The following is a 12,355-nucleotide window of genomic DNA, read 5'->3' as shown; positions in this document are numbered from 1 at the left end:
TTTTCATATTGAGTAGACACTAGTGTTTGCTGATTTAAGTTATGAAATCACTGACACTTGAGACTAGTTATGGCAGCTTTTTGTGTAAAGCCGTATCTTGGTTTATCTGAGGCAAATTTTCTAAAATTGCATTTCAGTCATTGATTTATTAATTTATTTATTCACAATTAGACCTTCTATCAACACACGTTTTCTGAGATTTACTATGTATTCTGCATTTTTCTAGAATCAAGATTCCAAATAATTAAGACACAAACTTTGCACTAAGATACTTTACAAGCTGGTAGCAGAGATGGACATAAATATAAATAAATATTATAAAGGGTGGTATTGATACATTAAGTAAATTAATGATATTAGAAGTGTGTACAAGGTACAATGCTGACATAATATGGAATGAGTTTGAAAACAAGCACAGGCATACTTGGAGATATTGTGGGTTCAGTCCCAGACCAGTGCAATAAAGAGAAGGGTAATCCTCATTCCATGACCTTCAGTTGCTGCACAGATCTATTAGTACTATTCCCATATCTGCTTTCATACCCTCAATATTTCCTCTCTGGTGTGTTCCACTTCCAAAAGCTGGCACCTGCCTCTCTTTATTGGAAAGTTGTCCTTGAATCTCATTTTTCTTAGATGAACATAGAAGTACAGTGACTGGGAATGTATGCTCTCCCTCTGCCAGCACATTTTCTATCAAATACGGGGAAAAGTGGTGGGCTAGGGACTCTAGATATCTTCTGCTCATCTAGACAACTTTGATTTGTGATTTTCATCCAGAGTTCTCCAGTGAGATTGAGCCAAAACTTCCCTCTGTGAGACTCAACTTGAAAGTGCTCCCTTCTTTAACTTCCTTCCATTTCTGGTTCCACTTTCCTACTTCCCTACTGTTTTTTTCTGCAAGTTACTTTCACATAAATCCTTGTCTAGGGCCTGCTTGAAGGAAACCCAACCTACGACAGTTGCCTTGGAAGATAATATGCAGCCTCTGCTGTAAGTCTATTGACAGTAGAATTCCCGTCCTCAAACGGGATCAATTCAGAAGATGTACTGAGCATCTCGTAGGGCAAGATATGAGATTAGGTTAGTTAAATTTGAACTAATAACCCTTCTATGCCACCCTCTTTGCACTGACAGTTTTGTTTCCTGTGTAAGCAAATATGCATATGCATTTTTTCTAAATTTTATTTTGTATTTTGTTCCATTTTACAGAACTCATACCATTATCAAGTTAAAAGAAAATCAAATTAACTTTTTTAAATATAGTAAGGTCTGAGAAAATTTTGAGGGCTCTTTTTTTCATGAATTGCCTAATTTCTGCCCAGAATACTAAAATAAGAGACACGTGTTGGCAGGAACTGACTACTTACCTAACAGACAATTCGCTCTTCTCTAATAACCAAACTCTGAATTTGTCCATGAATTAGGCAGTAATCAGAAGGGGAGATGAGTCTGACTTCTGTTATAGGTACTGAATATGTGATTAAGGTTTGATCAATTTGATGTAAGAAATCTAAGTCTTTTGCTCTCTAATTATAAACAAAACTATTATAAACAAAACTAAAACCAGAAATGGGTGAACTGTTTTGGTTTCTATTTTAGCTTAAATAAATTGATTTTTTTTAAGTGTTAAAAAAAATAAAATAAACAACTAACAATGTGTGACAAAAACTTGCTGATGTTACTCTTTCCTAATATATCTTCTGGAAATGTTACTGAGACATCTGGAATGGCAGGAGATTTCTTGTTACCATGAGGCACAAGCAGGAGGACAGAAAGCCAACACACTTAGGATAATGTAGCAGAGTATAAAAAGAAATTAGATCCTGTTGGCACTGCTAAGTTGCTGAATCAACCCAGAACTATCTACTGTAAAATTTTTAAGTGAGATAATTAAATGTCACTAATGCTTAATGTCTTATCTTTAGCTAAAATCATTATTGATTGATACAAAGTGTATCATGAAAGGATTTTAGCAGCTAGTAGTACTTGAAATCAAGTTCAGGAAGTGGTTTCAGAAATGGTGAGTATAAGTAGGAAATTACCTGCACATATAACACTGGAGAATATGCAGAGAAAGAATGAACTGTTTTGGACTCTGGAAAACTATCTTAAAAGAGAACTAGTGTTCAGCATTATTTAAGCTGCACGTGTCATACTTTGCAGAGGTCTTAAGTCAAATGTTCCAATAATTTGAAAACAAAAACACTTAAACATAGCATATATGTAAGAAGTATATCACCTTTAATTTTTAAAAAATTACATTAGAATTTTTCCATATACACATTTACTTTGATGGAGAAATAATTTAATCAAATGGTCTTCTGTTTTAAAATTAACTGTTTAAGATTATAACAGTTTTCTATATTTAGTTTGATTACAGTTTATATTATAACAAATCTGATTTAAAATGATACAAATATGATACTTCAAACTTACGTTCACGATTTATCCTGAAAATTTAAATATTCAGCTACTTATATGATCTTGTGTTTAATATGTACCTTTACTTACTCTATTTTCATTTCATAGTGAAAATCAACCAACCATTGAGAGTTGTTTTAAACACAAAAATTTCCTGAAGTTTTTCCAATGCAGGTAGATTTTTCCTACACATTATCAGTTAATAAACTAATCTTATTTTGTTTCTTTTCACATTATTTAATAAAATATTAAATTGATTGAAGGACAGAATTCAATATAATAAAATATACAGGATAAAGTCACCAAATTTAATACATGTGTGTTATGTGAGTGTATGTACAGACATTTATAATAACCAATGAGACGTTATGATCAAATATTTATTTACAATAATACTACATAAATAGATTAAAATATTTTAGCATAACAATTATAAGAAATGAGTGCAACAAAATAAGATAAAACTATGAAATCTTTCTGATATATAAAAGGAGACTTGACTAGTTGAATAGATATTAATGAATTTAAATCAGAAATTGAGTAATGTAATATATCATATTCCCAAGCTAGTAATAGCTAAAGAATTTATAAGCAAAATCCAGTATTTTTAAATTTCTTAAAATATCCAAGGTTCAATTAAAGAGGAAGCACTTTATGAAAATGAAATGTTATGGCAGTAGGCCTGCTTTAGAAAATATTAATACATATTTAAAAAAACATTAATTAACATGTTACAGATGAGACAAAAAAATAAATATATCAGAATTGATAGCTCAGATAGAGACCATGTTTCTATTTAATAAATGTAAGAGAAACTTAATGATGTCATTGGGATTGGATTGATTAATCAAGCAATTTTATAGGAAAAATTGATTAGAAGTTTAGGTCAACATCTATTTTGATTATGTGTACATTTACATCAAAATTAATCTAAGAAGAAAAAATTACCTGATATCTGGATGTATAATGATTTGCTACATTTAAGTCTACTTGAAGGCATTTGACTACCTAAATAAAATTTTAACATCCAACATTAGTAGATGATTTGATATTTATTTTTTATATGAAGCTTGTGAAATATTTAAAATAACTAATTTAAATGTGAAATTTAATCATCAGATCTTTATTCTTACTAGATTTCCCCCCCCTTAAATATCAGCAGTTAGGATCAAGTGAGGAACTAAAGGCATCATAAGGTTGAGTAATGGATCCTTGTAAGCCATTTAGTTAACATAATTGGAGGAAAAACAAAGGATTGAAGGCAAAAAGAAAACAAGGGAAAGAAGCATATTAGAATTTTTTTAATTTCCAGAAAGTAAAGCTAGTTGTAAATGGTGGATTGCTATGAAAATTCTTTGCCTTACATCTCAGGTAGAGGAAAGGCATTATGTAGCAAGTTTAAACTTATATTTTTAAATTAGAATACTAATCTGAGTTATATGTATTAAAATTTTCAATTTCCCTTTTCATTATTGAACTTCTATTTAAATATGTTTTTTGGCTTTTCTTTTTTAAAATTTTTCTTCCAGTTTTATTGAAATATAATTGACAGCACTGTATAAGTTTAAGGTATACAGCATAACAATTTGACTTACATACATTATGAAATGATTACAGTAAATTTAGTGAACATCCATCATCTCATATAGATACAAAATAAAAGAAAAAGAAAAAATATATGTTTTCCTTATGTGCTTGTTGGTTTTGAAGTATAATTGAACTACAACACTGTGTTAGTTCCTGTTACACAACATAATGATTCAACATTTGTATACATTTCAAAATGATCACTATATGTCTAGTTGCAATGTCACCATAAAAGATATTAGATATTTTGTGACTATATTCTGGCGATGTATGTTTCATGCCTGGGACTCATTTGTTTTGTAACTGGAAGTTCATACTTCTTCATCTCCTTCACCTTTTTCTTTCCTCCCCTCGTGACACTTCCCCTCTGGCAATAGTTTGTTTGTTCTCTGTATCTATGTCTCTGTTTCTATTTTGTTATATTTGTTCATTTGTTTTGATTTTAGATTCCACATATAAGTGAAATTATAAGGTATTTTTCTTTGAATTACCTCATTTAGCATAATACCCTTTAGGTCCATCCATGTTGTATCAAATGGCAAAATTTCATTCTTTTTTATGGCTGAGTAATATTCCATTATATATTATACAATTATATATATGTGTATGTGTGTGCATGTATAGTATATATATGTAATATATATATTGCATATTCTTTATCCATTCATCTATGGTTGGGCAGTTAGGTTGCTTCCATATCTTGGTTATTATGAATAATGCTGCAATGAACATAGGGGTGGGAGGAGGCTGTCTTTTTGCTGTTGTATATTCTTGCCTTCTTTTTCATAGATTAATTGACCATATAAGTGTGGATTTATTTCTCTATTTTGTTCCATTGATCTGTGTGTCTGTTTTTGTGCAAGTACCATACTGTTTTTTTTGTTTTTTTGTTTTTTTTGTTTTTTTTAAAGAATATGTTGGGGGTAGGAGTTTATTAATTAATTTATTTATTTTTGCTGTGTTGGGTCTTCATTTCTGTGTGAGGGCTATCTCTAGTTGTGGCAAGCAAGGGCCACTCTTCATCGTGGTGCGCAGGCCTATCACTATCATGGCCTCTCTTGTTGCGGAGCACAGGCTCCAGACGTGCAGGCTCAGTAGTTGAGACTCACGGGGCTAGTTCCTCCGTGACATGTGGGATCCTCCCAGACCAGGGCTCGAACCCGTGTCCCCTGCATTAGCAGGCAGATTCTCAACCACTGTGCCACCAGGGAAGCCCCCATACTGTTTTGATTACTATAGCTTTGTAGTCTAGTTTGGAATCAGGGAGGAGGATACCTCTAGCTTTGTTCTTATTTCTCAAGATTGTTTTGGCTATTAGGGATATTTTGTATGTAAATACAAATTTTAGAATTATTTTTCCTAGTTGTGTGAAAAATGACATTGGTATTTTGATAAGGATTTCATTGAATCTGTAGATTGCCTTGGGGAGTACAGTCATTTTAATAATATTAATTCCTCCAATTCATGAGTACAGTATATCTTTCCACTTATTAGTGTTGTCTTCAAATATTTTCATCAATGAATTATAACTTTCTGTACAGTTTTAGGTACAATTTTATAGGGAAGACCTCTGTGTATTTCTAAACCATACTTGTAGCAAGAAAATTTTTGTATCTGTAAGCATTCTGCATTTAAACACAGGAAGAAAATAGGCAATAATTTTCCTTTGGTCCAGTCTAGAACTATTATATACTTAATAATAATAATAATATTTTATACATATATCATGCACGCATACACATATACATGCTTACAAATATATGTGTATGTGTATGGGTCTATTTTCTTATGTGTAATACATATACATATAGAGAATTCTTGATGCACTTAACCTACTTATAATTAGGCCTCAGATCATCAAGAAAGGTATGGACTTTTATCTGTATCTATACTTATACCCTGAATGCTTTGTATACAGAAAGTTTATTCGGTTAAAGTATAACAAAGGTGGAAAATCTTCTCAGCATCATTAATACTAAACACATCTCAAAGCCATACTTCCTATACTAGCTATATAGAATGATACATCAGTGCCCTCACCTAAAAAATGTACAGAACAGAGCTAAATTACATGTACTAAGTTCAATAAAGAGTGAAAATTGTTCTTACATTCATTCATGTATTCATTTAACAAACAATTTTTTCAAAGATTATTATGAATCAGACATTGTGCTTGGAAGGAAAGGGTAAGTGGAATTAAAAACAATATCTACGTCTGTATATCTAGTGACAAGATAACTGGAGAAGTGTTAAATAGATCCACTTTATGAGTAAGCAAAGATTGAGTAATAGATAAAAGTAAAACACTGCTGATTATATATTAAAGAGACAAATGTTTCACTTACTGCTGACATAAGAAGCCTGTTACTGCTATCCTGAGGTATCAAGCAGTACAAATTTATAAAAAGTTTAATTTCTTATTGCCCACCAATGGCAGTGCTGCTATTCTCATAGCTTTGTCTACTTCTGTGAATCATTTATTAGAGTTATATGTGAAGTCCATACTAAGGAAATTATGTTTTGTTTGGTAGGCACTGGAAATATTTTAACTGTTCTTTGATCTAGGAAGTGAAATTATTATAAAATATAGTACCTAAGGATATTATTCAGAGAGAGACTTAAAGAGCGGAATTAAAGACAAAACGACTGAAACCCCAGGCAGAGTCAACAGGATATTTCTATACTATAAATGCTAGATATTAGAGCACATCCTTTGTGGCAAATAAAAGCCAAATAGGAAAGGATAAGATGCCTCCAAAGTTTTGAATCTGCATTGCCTGGAGAATGATAGCCAAATTTTAAAATTATGTAAATGTAAGAGAAAAGCTGTGTTTGACTTTTATTGTTTTTTCATTTGTTTTTAAGAAAATTAAATAAAAAACTTACTTCAAGGTTGGGTGTCAAATGATAAAGAAAAGAACCCAAGTAATTCTGATGATGATAATTAATATTTTTAACTACTAAGTAGGTTCAAGGCACTAATCTAAGTGCTTGTTTGCTGCTTTTCACAAACCCATTTTTCAAATGAGGCAACTGGAACCCAAAGACGTAAAGTGTCCAGTGTTAGTTAGCTCATCACTGGTAACACCTGGACTTGAACACAGACATTCTTCTATAAAAAACTGTGCTCTTAACCAATTTACCATCCACAAATAAATGTCTTAAGTCAGGTTTAAGGAAAGAGTGGGAGCTGATAAATTCAGACTTTGGAAAGAGGAAAAGAATAGTTGAGTAAGAGAATACAGAGCAGTTGTTCTTAACAGTGTCCAACTGTACAGCTTTATAATCAGATTTATAGGTCCAAACACTGAGGATCCTCAATCAGTAGGTTTTGAGTAGAAACAGGTCTATTTAAAAGAAGATCCATAGTGATTCTGATTCACAGGTAGGGTGAGAATCACAAATGCAGGGGTGGGGGAGTATAGAGAGCAGGAATGTACACCTTGAAAAACATCCACATGCTTTAGAAATACTATTTAATTTACATCATTAATTCTGTGCACCATCCCTACATCTCAAGTTTACCAGGGAGTTACTGAGTTTAAGCTGCATCCACGGACACACGATTTCTAAATGTAGAGATGGGAATCCAAAGTCTGACTTTAAAGTCCATTATTTTCCCCATTAGACTAGAGTTTCTTTGAGATTATGTATTCAGAACCCTAGAGATTTAAAGAGTTTTCTTGGGGTCACCTTGGTGGAGGGAAGCAGAACGGATAAAGGGATGCAGAACAAGAGCTCAGAGGCCTGCATTCCACTGTCTTCTTATATTTCCAGTCACAGAATCTTTGCTTTTATATAGTGGGATTCTGTCTAATATTAATTGTAAAAGCGGCTTCAATGACTAAAAAGAGTGTGAAAGTTACTGAACCAACCCAAGAAGACAAAGTAGGAGTAAAAAAGCAGATAGGGGTGTTCAGAAGATAGCACTATATGTACAGGAAAGCTCTATTTTAACCAACTTATGCAAATCATGAAAAACTGAAAAATTCATAAATGCTATCAACCATAAGAATATTTGAATAAAATAATCCCCAACAAAGCAATGCTATTGATACTACTTCCCCTTATTAGAAAATCACATTTCTTACATTAACCAAAATTTTTTACAATATACTTCCATCTTAGCATGAGATTTTGGCTAACCTGTCATCACATATCACACGCTTTGGAGAGACTTTAATACAAGGGATTCCAAACTGGCACCCAGATCAAAATGGCTCCCCTGCTATGTTGTATTTGTAGGGTGGCCATGTGATCCATAGTCTAAACCCAGATGCATTTGAAAGGGACAACAGGCATGAAACTTGACAGTCCCAGGTATACGGGATACATGGTCATACTACCATTTTAGCTACTATAACGTTGAAAAACATCAGTCTGAACATTTTTATATGAATGAGGCCTTCCAGTTCACCAAAGTCCTCAGTACTCCTTAGTGCTCTCTTTTGTTACCCATCTGATACTTATTTTATGCAAATAAAAAATATGAATATAAAATCATCCCCTTTCTAAGAAAAGGCCATATATGTATATAGTGTGTGCATGCATGTACATACATGATTTTTAAATCTATTCATACCTTGGTTCTCCCACATAATGGATAATCTTTTCTCTGCCTCTCATTAGAAGGATTCTCATTCCTTCTCCCCCATTATCTCAAATCAAAGTCTTTTATTTGTTCCCAAAGAAGCTGAATTCCACCTGACAATAGTTTCAATGTAGTTAACGTTATGATTTCCATTATTCTCTTTTACTGGGCATAATAAAAACCAACAACATACCTGTAGCTGGTGAACAATGAGAACAATGTATCAGCAGATGTTTTAGTACTTGGCCAAAATTTCTCCCATCTGACCTATATTATACTTTTTAAGTGAAGTCCAATTAAATGCTAGCTTTGTTGAATATATTCGTCATAAAATAAATGGAGTATTGTTAGCAAAATAGCCAGTTTAGAGCTCCAGTAATACACAGAACTGTTTTGCTATACAACCAAAACCACTTATTTTGGAGTACTTGAACCTAAGCACAAAGCCGAAAACAAGAGAATGAGAATGAGAATAATAAATTATGGAAATCAGAACTAATTGTACTTTCAGGGGTTTGATAGATTATTCTTTTGAAAGAGGAGAGAAGAGCAGGTTTTTTATTATTGCAATGCTGAGATGAATTACCCACGACCTTATGTAAACTGAAAGCTTGTATTGACCTGTTGAAATGGGAAAGCTTGTAACCATGGCAACGGAGGACAAGTAAAATTGGTTTTTTCTGCAGTTATAAATAAGGTGGAGAAACTCTGGGCTTTTTTTCCCTCAATCTGTGACAAAGACAACACAGTAGATAAAACCCACCATTTTTCTCTCTACGGTTTTTACAGTCATAAAATGCAAGTCAATTTACATGAAAATCTCCACAGAGGAAGACTGTTATCTACAAGGTGTGAAGGATGAGAAGGTAGGTATCGGGGATTGGGGAAATAAAGAACCAGAAAGATATAGAAGCTCATAGGAAATGCCACTGATTAAAAAATTCTTTCTTAGATGCATGCCACATACAATTTCAGTGTTGTACATTTCAGGGTATCTAAACATACTTGAGCCAAAGTGCAGGAGAAAATCCTCAAGCTATTCCAAATTGTTACGCTGTATCTCTCTTTTATCTAGAATAAAAAGGATATTAAGCACAGGATATTTGTAACTATATCTACTCTTACTATGTTCTAAAATAAATGAATAATTATATATGAGTCTTTGAAATGGGATTCTGTACAGGCTTAGTGGCCACTATGGTTTATTCTGTTAATCCTTTTAAGTCTGAATTTTTATCAAGTATTTTTCAAAAATTTAACCTCTTTCACCCAACACTTGGTGGCACTACTACTTCATAAGGCAAGTCCCTGAAAATGATTCCCAAATCTTCTGTATCAAGGCTTTGGAAAATATCTTGTCTGCCAGACTAGACTGTAACCCTTCAGCTCTAATGCTTTGAATATGCTGCTGGAGACATTAATAAATCTTCTGTTCCTCCCATGCAAATAGGGAAAAAATTTGTTACAAGCACTAATTTTTATCACACTAGGTTAATAGGGATGAGAAATGGAAGAAAGGCACTTTCATAGAATATTTATTAGGCTAATGCTTTAGAGTCTACACTGTCTAAGGGAACTTTCTGAAATGATAGAAGGTTTCTTTGGAACACTAGGATGATGGAGATTGGCTTGTCTAAGATGCAGCTATTAAACACATGTGGCTATTGGACACTTAAAATTTAGCCAATGCCATGGAAAAACTGAAATTTTCTTTAGAAATGTTTTTAATTAAACCAAATTAAACTTCAGGAATCACAAGTGAGCAGAGATTACCATGTTGAACCACAGAGCTTGGACCTTGCTATAGATGGATCCAAGGTGTTGGCTCAAGAGAGTTGACTAAAGAGGACAGGAAGGGATGCAAAGTATGGTAAGAAAAGTGATGACACCACCTGCTCCCCAATCAGTGGGGGAAAATTAAATTAAATTAAATAAACCAGTCTCTAATATAATAAAACCAGCTTATTATCCTCTCCATTGTCACTTAGGAAGTAGTGGAGTGTTTTCTTTGCAATAATATACGTACTGATTGAGTTTCCCTTCTAAACGTTTCTCTTTTTGGTATATTTTTTTTCCTCTTTATAATAGTTAAGGGAGCAGAAACACATTCAGTGGCAGTCACTTTGAATTGTGCTGCCCTAAGGATGGTGGCATGGAGCTTTTCATCACTCAGTCCCATCCCCCATGACCTGGACTAAAGGGCAGAATAAGACTTTCCAAATTTGTTCTTTCTTATCCCACTGAATGCAGCAGGTTACCTTCAACAGTGAGTTGCAACAATGAGATGGATGATTCAAAGAGCCTTCTTATCCCCAGGCCTGAAAGCATATTTGGAAAGACAATGAGAATGATCAGTCATTAGTGTGACCACTCTTACTTCTAGCACTAATTTCTCCCTTTAATTTCTTATGTGGCTTATTCAAGTTTTGTTAAACTTGATTCTGTCTCCTTTACTTGGAATTGGGCTCTCAGAGGAAAGGGGCTAGATTTTGGTTTTCACTTTTTTGCAACCTCTGGCCCCTAACCCTATACATGTATGGTGACCCTTTTCTACTGTCAGAAAAAAAATGAAGGAATTAGAAGAATTGAGATATCACAAATGGGAATTCCTCTGTTATAAAAGCAATGTGCTGATAGCCACCTCCTAATAGTGACAATGCAATTTACTGACAGTTACGGATGTGCAGGAATTACTGGCAGAATATTGTAAGAAATCTATTTTGGGTTCTAAATTTGAACAACTGTATTGCTGTGATAAGAAATTCTGTGGCATATCAAGAGTGACTCCACAGGTGACTGGTTATTTTAAAAACTTTTCCTCTGCAGTTCTATTACATGCACTTATAATCTTTCTGAAAGATTTTTTTTCACTAATCTGCTTCCTGTTGCCTTCAGCTGGTCAAAATCTGTACTCTATGCCTATGGACCATATGTCAAGACTACTCCCCCCACTTCCATCACATAAAAACTTTCCTTTCAGTCTTCTACTTCCCTATAAATAATGCCTTCTGTTTTTGATCCATTTCCAGTTCAAAATAGGTACAGAATGGTCTTGATGATTGTTTTACATCTTCACATATTATTTCTTGTATTTTCACTAATATTTTCATTGATCATTTCCTGTCTTTATTATGTCCTCAATCATATACCCTTAAGAATCACTGAATTTTAGAACAGACACAGATTCAGAGATCCACTGATTAAGCACTTCTTAACCTAGGGTAAATTAACCTTCTGAAAATAGAAGAAAAATGTTTTTGTTTTTGTGAAAATGTATATCAGCCAGAGCCTATTTGACCGAAAACACACCAGCTACCTGAATGGAAAGAATTAAGGAATTGTTAACTAAGTATAAAGGGTGAGGAGAAGATGCTAGGGCATTTATCATGAAGGTAACAACTATAAAAAACAAACAACCACAAGCCCAAATGCTCAGGAAACAATGAGATAGTGGCAGCAACTTAGAAACTTAAAGGAGGGGTCTCTGGGAGCCGAAAACCAGACTTCTCAGGAGGGGCTTAACATGTGTCCCTGGGTGGAAGGCAAGATGTAGCTGATTCTGCAACTGCTGGCAGAATTGCTGACTGCATTCAGCCGCTGCTACAAAAATAGCTGCTGCTTCCAGGGTGAGAAGATGTAGCAGTGATGCTCACAGGAAGTACAAGCAGACAGGAAGCCCATGTAAGGCAGAGAGGAAGGAACAAGTCTCTTCCTCCTCCAGACTTGCAAGCTTCCTCTGATACCTTTATTGGC

This window comes from Aethalodelphis obliquidens, unplaced genomic scaffold, assembly GCF_003676395.1.
Source record: "Aethalodelphis obliquidens isolate GAN/ISIS:26980383/991018 unplaced genomic scaffold, ASM367639v1 scaffold29, whole genome shotgun sequence".
NCBI classification, from domain to species: domain Eukaryota; kingdom Metazoa; phylum Chordata; class Mammalia; order Artiodactyla; family Delphinidae; genus Aethalodelphis; species Aethalodelphis obliquidens.
Note: the sequence above shows the minus strand (reverse complement) of the source record.